The sequence below is a fragment of the Somniosus microcephalus genome, chromosome 28, assembly GCF_052327205.1.
Source record: "Somniosus microcephalus isolate GS21.2 chromosome 28, FLI_Smic_1.0, whole genome shotgun sequence".
Classification (NCBI taxonomy): domain Eukaryota; kingdom Metazoa; phylum Chordata; class Chondrichthyes; order Squaliformes; family Somniosidae; genus Somniosus; species Somniosus microcephalus.
In genome coordinates, this window is record NC_141014.1 from 13,684,696 (window position 1) to 13,693,403 (window position 8,708).

Sequence of the window (8,708 nt, forward strand, 5' to 3'; positions counted from 1 at the left end):
AATTTGTGTCCGAAGAATTCAGGAAGTTCTTAAAAAACAATGGGGTTAAGCAGTACACGTCCGCCCCATACCATCCCGCCACCAATGGATTGGCTGAAAGGTTTGTCCAGACCTTCAAGAAGGCCATAAAGGCCATGGGTAATGAAGACATAAAACTTCAACACAAGGTGGATAACTTCTTATTCGCATACAGGAATGCAACACATATAGTTACCAACCAAACTCCCGCCATGATGTTCTTCAATAGAAACCTAAGATGCCGGCTGGATTTGGTCAAGCCCAACATCAGAAGGGACGTGGAGAACCGGCAGTTTCAAGGCATGAATGAAAGGCCAACTAGAACCTTCCAGATAGGTCAACAAGTTTTAGCCCGGGACTACCGTACCGAGAAATGGCAGCCTGGAACTATCTGCACACGACTAGGACCACTGATGTATACCGTGGACATCGGAGAAAGCACAATAAGGCGCCATGCTGACCAAATCATAGACTCATCCGAAAAGGAACAACCTACACCACAACTCTATACGTCTAACAATGAAGTAGAGATACCCATATCTACCTCCGATCCGGTGATACTGGAACCCGATGAACCCGACACTGGCATTCAAGCCGAATCAGCCTTGCCAAAAGAACCTACTACACCACCAGAAACTACTACACCACCGAGGCGTTATCCGGACCAATTCACGAAGCCTCCTGAGAGACTGACTTATACTTGATTAACTGCAGCAATGTGTACATTATTTTTCTTATAACATGTAATTAATAATTACTTAAAATATGATGCACTGGTTAACGAAAAGTGGAGGAATTGTAGTGTATGTGCCTTTAAGAGCCCCAGGTGTGCTGTAATGCCGGGAATGGCCACTCGGGCTACATAAGCCTGTATATCCGTCAGAACCCCCCGCCAGACTTTGCTGAATAAACACCGATGAACCAACTCCTGTCTTCAGTGTCTCGATCAACACACGGACACTACAATAGTGCCAATCTTAAAAATACATCACCCCAGATGGGACTCGAACCCACAATCCCTGCCTTAGAAGGCCAGTGCCTTATCCATTAGGCCACCAGGGTTGTACATAAAGCAATGAAAATCATGAGACTTAAGGGTCAGTTTGTGACCGCCAAATTATTATTTACAGGGCAAATTATTCTCACCGCAGACAGAAAATCTTTGATTAGGATTTAAAATGCACATTGTTGGGTGGCTAATGAATCGATTCACCCCATTCTTCCCATGTGGCCCGAATACTACGGTAGGTAACCAATCAAACCCAAACTGCACAGCCAGAGTAAAGTTTGTACAGGACACAATTTCAAACTTTGCAAATGACACAAAACTTGGAAGTGCAGTGAACAGTGAGGAGGATAGTGATAGACTTCAAGAGGACATAGACAGGCTGGTGGAATGGGGGGACACGTGACAAATGAAATTTAACGCAGAAAACTGATACAGTTTGGTAGAAGGAAAGAAGAGAGGAAATATAAACTAAAGGGTACAATCCTAAAGGGGGTGCATGAACAGACAGAACTAGGGGTGTATGTACACAAATCATTGAAGGTGGCAGGGCAGGTTGAGAAAGCAGTTAAAAAAGCTTATGGGATCCTGGGCTTCATGAATAGAGTTGTAGAGTCATCGAGTCATAACGGCACAGATGGAGGCCATTCAGCCCATCCAATCCATGCCGACTCTCTTTAGAGCAATCCAGTCAGCCCCATTCCCCCGCTTTATTCCCATAGCCCTGCAAGTTTATTTCCCTCAAGTGCCTATCCAGTCTCCCCTTGAAAACATTGAGTGTCTCCACTTCCACCACTTCCGTCGGCAGCGAGTTCCAGGTCATCACCATTCACTGTGTAAAAAAGTTTTTCTCACATCCCCCCTGTACCTCTTGCCCAATTCCTTCAATCTGTGTCCCCTAGTTCTTGTGCCATCAACTAGTGGGAAGAGCCTTTCCCCGTCTAGCCTATCCAAACCCGTCATAATCTTGTACACCTCTATCAAATCACCCCTCAACCTCCTTTGCTCTAATGAAAACAAATCCAGCTTCTCCAACCTGTCCTTGAAGCTAAGATCCCCCATCCACGGAACCATTCTGGTAAATCTCCTCTGCACCCTCTCAAGGGCCTTCACATCCTTCCTAAATTGTGGTGACCAGAACTGGACGCAATACTCCAGTTGTGGTCCAACCAGCGCTTTATAAAGGTTCAGCATAACTTCTCTACTTTTGTACTCAAAACCTAAAACCTCTATTTATGAAGCCCAAGATCCCATATGCTTTGTTAACCACTCTCTCAATATGTCCTGCCACCGAGGTATAGAGTAGAAAATCGTGGAAATTATGATGAACCTTTATAAAACACTGGTTCGACCCCAACTGGAGTATTGTGTCCAATTATGAGCACCGCACTTTAGGAAGGATGTGAAGGCCTTAGAGAGAGTGCAGAAAAGATTTACGAGAATGATTCCAGGGAAGAGGGACTTTAGTTACGTGGATAGACTGGAGAAGCTGGGGTTGTTCTCCTTAGAGCAGAGAGGATTGAGAGTAGATTTGATAGAGGTGTTCAAAATCATGAGGGGTCTGGACAGAGTAGATAGAGAGAAACTGTTCCTATTGGCGGAAGGGTCGACAACCAGAGGACAAATTTAAGATGATTGGTGGAACAACCAAAGGTGACGTGTGGAAAAACTTTTTTACTCAGCGAGTGGTTAGGATCTGGAATGCACTGCCTGGAAGGCTGGTGGAGGCAGATTCAATCACGGCTTTCAAAGGGGAATTGGATAAGTACCTGCAGGAAAAACATTTGCAGGGCTACGGGGAAGGGGCAGAGACAGTGGGACTAGCTGAAGTGGTATTGCAGACAGCCGGCACAGGCTCGACGGGCCGAATGGCCTCCTTCTCTGCTGTAACCATTCTATGATAAGCTTTGGGTCACCTGTCCTAGTATCTCCTTATGTGGCTCGGTGTCAAATTCTCTTTGATAATCGCTCCTGTGAGCCCCTTGGGACGTTTTACTACTTTACAGACGCTATATAAATGCAAGTTGTTGCTGCAGATGGCTCTGGCACGGCACGTGAGCAGCAGCAGATATGATGGGTGAAAATAGCTTCCCTCAGTGCTTAACTTTCCAGGATTTGGGAAATGTGGGGAATTTCAGAGCGGTCAATTGTCCTCAGGTGGGGTGCTGTTAGTATTCAGCCCCAGTGGCCTAATGGATAAGGCACTGACCTCCTAAGTCAGGGATTATGTGTTTGAGTCTCATCTGGGGTGATGCGTTTTTAATGATTGACACTATGGCGGATTAGACGGGGCAAGTGGTGGAAAGTACAGCCAGGCGGGGAGGCTGCATTAATTGTAACTTGTGAGCCAAGTTTCCGTCAAGGCTGTGATGTCAATGCAACCATCCGCAATAAGCTCAAGGGTGGTAAGGGCCTTGTGGACAAGTGTATTGACAATTCGAGGAAGCTGGAGTAGGGATTTGGGAGGGCCGAGTGACCAAGAGGGTTTATGGAGGTATTACCGTGGAAATTTCCAGGGCTGACTGACGTAAACAAAGAGGTGGATTGTCAGTGGGCCCAGGTAACTTTAAACTTGTAGCTTGGGCTAGAATGCAACCACACAGGATCATACCTATCAGCCAAGGTCCCAGACACCTCCATCACCATCCCTGTGTATGTCCCGTCCCACAAGCAGGACAGACCCAGCAGAGGTGGCGGCCCAGTGGTACACAGACAGGAGGGAGTGGCCCTGGGAGTCCTAAACGCTGACTCCTGACCCCATGAACTCTCATGCCATCAGGTGGACTTCAATGTCCATCGCCATAAGAACATAAGAAGTAGGAGCAGGAGTCGACCATACAGCCCTTCGAGCCTGCTCCGCCATTCAATAAGATCATGGCTGATCTTCGACCTCAACTCCACTTTCCCGCCCGACCCCATATCCCTTGTTCCCCCTAGAGTCCAAATATCTATCTATCGCAGCCCTGAATATACTCCACGACTCAGCATCCACAGCCCTTTGGGGTGGAGAATTCCAAAGATTCACAACCGTCTGAGTGAAGAAATTCCTCCTCATCTCAGTCTTAAATGCACGACCCCTTATCCTGAGACTATGCCCCCTAGTTCTAGACACTCAACCCAGGGGAAACAACCTCTCAGCATCTACCCTGTCAATCCCACTCTGAATCTTATATGTTTCATTCTTCTGAACTCCAGGGAGTATAGGCCCATTCTACACAATCTCTCATTATAGGACAGCCCTCTCATCCCAGGAATCAATCTAGTGAATCTTCATTGCACTGCATCATAAGGCCTGTATGTCCTTTCTCTGATAAGGAGACCAGAACTGTGCCCAGTACTCCAGGTGTGGTCTCACCAAAGCCCTGTACAATTGTAGTAAGACTTCCTTACTCTTGTGCTCCAACACCCTTGCAATAAAGGCCAACATGCCATTTGCCTTCCTAATTGCTTGCTGTACCTGCATGCTAACTCTCTGTGTTTCCTGTACGAGGACACCTAAATCTCTCTGAACACCAACATTTAATAGTTTCTCACCATTTAAAAAATATTCTGTTTTTCTATTCTTCCTAACAAAGTGAATAACCTCACCTTTCCTCACATTATTCTCTATCTCCCACCTTTTTGTCCACTCACTTAATCTGTCTAGATCCCTTTGCAGGCTCTTTGTGTCCTCCTCACAGCTTACTTTTCCACCTAGCTTTGTATCGTCAGCAAATCTGGATACATTGTCCTCGGTCCCTTCATCTAAGTCATTAATATAGATTGTAAATAGCTGAGGCCCAAGCACCCCACTAGTTACAGCCTGCCAACCGGAAAATGATCCGTTTATCCCTACCCGCTGTTTTCTGTCTGTTAGCCACTCCTCTATCCATGCTAATATATTACCCCAACCCCAGGATACCTTATCTTGCGTAGCGTTGTGGTTGTTGGAGGTCAATCACCTCAGCCCCAGGACATCGCTGCAGGAGTTCCTCAGGGCAGCGGCTCACCACCACCTTCTCAAGGGCAATTAGGGATGGGCAATAAATGCTGGCCTTGCCAACGACGCCCACATCCCAGGAACAAATAAAAATTAAAACTTTTACGTGGCACCTTATTGAATGCCTTTTGGAAATCCAAATATACAACATCCACTGATTCCCATTTATCTACCCTGCTAGTTACATCCTCCAAATACTCCAATAAATTTGTTAAACACAATTTCCCTTTCACAAAAACCTAATCATATGATTTTCTAATTGCATTGTTACCACTTCCTCAATAATGGATTCCAACATTTTCCCAATGACTGATGTCAGGCTAACTGGCCTGTCTTCTCTCTCCCTCCTTATTGTGGATGATTGCATTGACCTTACGGTCTTGATGGAATCTTGGCTACAGGTGATAATACAATCCTCCTTAATGCAGCCTCCCCGCCTGGCAGCACCTTCCACCACTAGCCCCGCCTAAACCGCCGTTGTGTCAATCATTAAAAACACATCACCCCAGATGGGACTTTAACCCACAATCCCTGGCTTAAAAAGCCAGTGCCTTATCCATTTTTTTAAATTTTTTATTTTATTAATATACTTTACTGAACATTAAGAACATTTACAACATCGTGATCATTACATCGTATGATACAAATCAATTCCACCACCCTACACCGCCATTCCGACACCACATTTTAACATCAAAACCTGAAGTTTAATTTGTCACCTGCAACATATATTAATCGATTGTGCTTTAAAAATTGGTTGTAAAATACTGTCCTTAAATTCCTTTCTGAATAAAACATCCACAGAGCCTTATAATGGTCTTTTAGCTTATATTTAAAATACTCTTTTAGATTGATTCTCCGCCCCTTACAAAACAGAGCATTCCTTCTTTGCACAATCACGAATCTAGCCAAACTGAACATTAAATTAATTGCCGTTCCGCTAGACTCGGGCAGACTCTCCTGCAATCCCCATCTCAAAATTGAGTCCCACGGGATTCCCCTTCTTGCCATTCAGTCCCCACCCAGCAAAAAAGCTTCACACAACTGTCGAACATAGTACTTAAAGTCATTTAACTGCGGACATAACACCAGTAAATGGGACAGAGTCTCATCCTGTGTCCCACACATTGGGCAAGTTGCCGCCTCCACACGCCCAATCTTGCACAAGACCGTCATGGTAAAAATCCGGTTGTGAGCCAATTTGAAATCCAGCTCAATCCATTCTGGGCATTTAAAATTCGCCCACATTCCTTTCCAAATCCTGTTAAAGTCCAGCAGTGGGTATATACTCTGCCAAAACTCCTGACCAGCAGGTGTCTTGAATCTCCATTCTCTAAATACCTCATAGAAATCTCGAGTATTACAGTTGTCAAATTGGACTAACTCTCCTCCTTTCTCCAGTACGAAGCTTGGAAAAGCAGGACGCATTTTACTTCCTTTGGAGATTTCCGCATTTATTTCTTCCATCCAATCCTGTGGCATTGCCCTCACAATCTTCTCATACATGATTCCTATTGCTTTTCCTTCTACCTCCTGATCCTCCTCCCACACCATGTCCCTCACAATCGCTTCCGGCAACCAACCTGGAATCACCTCGTATAATACATCTTTCACCGATATAATCCCAGCTTTTATAAAAGCTTGATTAAATAAAACCTCTCCTTCGATGTTGACCCACCTGTTCAAAAATAAGGGCTGCTCTAAAAATTCCTCAGCCCCCTTAGGCATAAACCGCACACTTTTTAAAAATTGAGCCCAAGTCTCTACCACCCCCTTATAAAATCTAGGGAGGAGCTTAATCGATTTCAAAAACATATTATTGTATTCCATATACAATATCCCCTGCCCTCCTATCCCACTTTGTTTTAAAAAATGCTCAAAACAACTCTTCCAAAAACTTGAACTTGACTTCTGAAGAAATCTCTTCACCCATTTGATTCTAAAGAATTTTTTCTTCAAATCAATATCTGGGAAGTTGAGCCCTCCCTGATTTCTCCGTCCAATGATGGTATTGTAGGCCACCAAGGCTGGTTTCCCTTCCCATATAAACCTCACACAAGCCTCTTGGATGGACTTTTCTGCCCACTCAGGAATATCCTCCACCGTCAATAAGTATCATAGCTTAGACAGCAGGAGAGCAGACACCACTGTCGCTCTTCCTTGCACTTTCAACCACCTTCTTTCCCATCTTCCCAAAATCTTTTTAATTTTCATAACCTTCGGTTCCCAATTTAATCGATCCACTTCTCCCTAAAGATACATCACTCCAGATGGGACTCGAACCCACAATCCCTGGTTTCGGAAACCAGTGCCTTATCCATTAGGCCACTGGGGCTGAATACACAATGGAACCCGCCTGAGGACAATTGACCGCTCCGAAATGTGACATCTGCCTCAGTTTCAGAGTCTTCGAAAGTTAAGCACAGATAGGAGCTATTTTCACCCATCATATCTGTCACTGCTCGCGACATACCAGAGCCCTCTACAACAACAACTTGCATTTATATAGCACCTTTAACCTAGTAAAATATACCAAGGTGCTTCACAGGAGCGATTATCAAACAAAATTTGACACCGAGCCACATAAGGAGAGATTAGGTCAGGTGCCCTAAACCTTGGTCCAAGAGGTAGGTTTGGAGGAACATTTAAAGGAGGAGAGAGAGGTAGCGAGGCGGAGATGTTTCGGGAGATACCGTGCCCACTGTCCATTCCCCGACCCTGCCTGGTCTTTGCGCTTTCATCAGTGAGCCCTGGAACTTTGCTCAAATTTGATTCCCAATTCCTAGCCTTCTCTGCCATCAATACTAAACTGCTCCACTGGACAACTCAGCTGCTGTGACTCTGATCTTCTATTCAGTTGCTGCAGTTTGAAGGTAACTTTGTCCAGTTTGCAGCCCATCCCCCATTGCTGCTGTGTCTGTGACTGTCCCACTGGTTTATTTTGCTGCTGTCCGGGCCCTGACCAGAAATTCACTCTCCTGGGCCGACATCCATTTCTGGATCTTATGGGGGCCTCCAACTTCACCAGTGCTTTCTGCCACACAACACTTCTCCACATTAACACCTCCAGCATACCTCTCAGTTACTCTGCCCTCCCAAATCCCTTCAGAATGTCTATCAACTTGCAAACACTGCCCTGACCATCTACGAGTTTATCCTGGATGGTTACATTGACATTCTGGGCCTTGAATGCAATTTCCATAGTGCCAATCTTAAAAGTACATCACCCCAGATGGGACTCGAACCCACAATCCCTGGCTTAGAAGGCCAGTGCCTTATCCATTAGGCCACTGGGGCTGTATGCAAAGCAATGAAAATCATGAGACTTAAAGGTCAGTTTGTGACCGCCAAATCATTATTTACAGGGCAAATTATTCTCACCGCAGACAGAAAATCTTTGATTAGGATTTAAAATGCACATTGTTGGGTGGCTACTGAATCGATTCACCCCATTCTTCCCATGTGGCCCGAACACTACGGTAGGTAATCAATCAAACCCAAACTGCACAGCCAGAGTAAAGTTTGTACGGGACACAATTTCAAACTTTGCAGATGACACAAAACTTGGAAGTGCAGTGAACAGTGAGGAGGATAGTGATAGACTTCAAGAGGACATAGACAGGCTGGTGGAATGGGCGGACATGTGACAAATGAAATTTAACGCAGAAAACTGATACATTTTGGAAGAAGGAATGAAGAGAGGAA

The 8,708-nt window shown here is 45.1% G+C and overlaps 3 non-coding genes across 3 annotated transcripts; all 3 read right to left on the bottom strand.

Annotated features, from left to right (window-relative positions):
- Positions 1 to 1,007: 1,007 nt before the first annotated feature.
- Positions 1,008 to 1,080, bottom strand: trnar-ucu (transfer RNA arginine (anticodon UCU)). The gene has a single exon. It is a non-coding gene; the product is annotated as a tRNA-Arg (tRNA).
- A 6,185-nt stretch (positions 1,081 to 7,265) lies between these two features.
- trnar-ccg (transfer RNA arginine (anticodon CCG)) lies at positions 7,266 to 7,338 on the bottom strand. The gene has a single exon. It is a non-coding gene; the product is annotated as a tRNA-Arg (tRNA).
- Positions 7,339 to 8,227: 889 nt separating this feature from the next.
- On the bottom strand, positions 8,228 to 8,300 carry trnar-ucu (transfer RNA arginine (anticodon UCU)). The gene has a single exon. It is a non-coding gene; the product is annotated as a tRNA-Arg (tRNA).
- Positions 8,301 to 8,708: the final 408 nt, after the last annotated feature.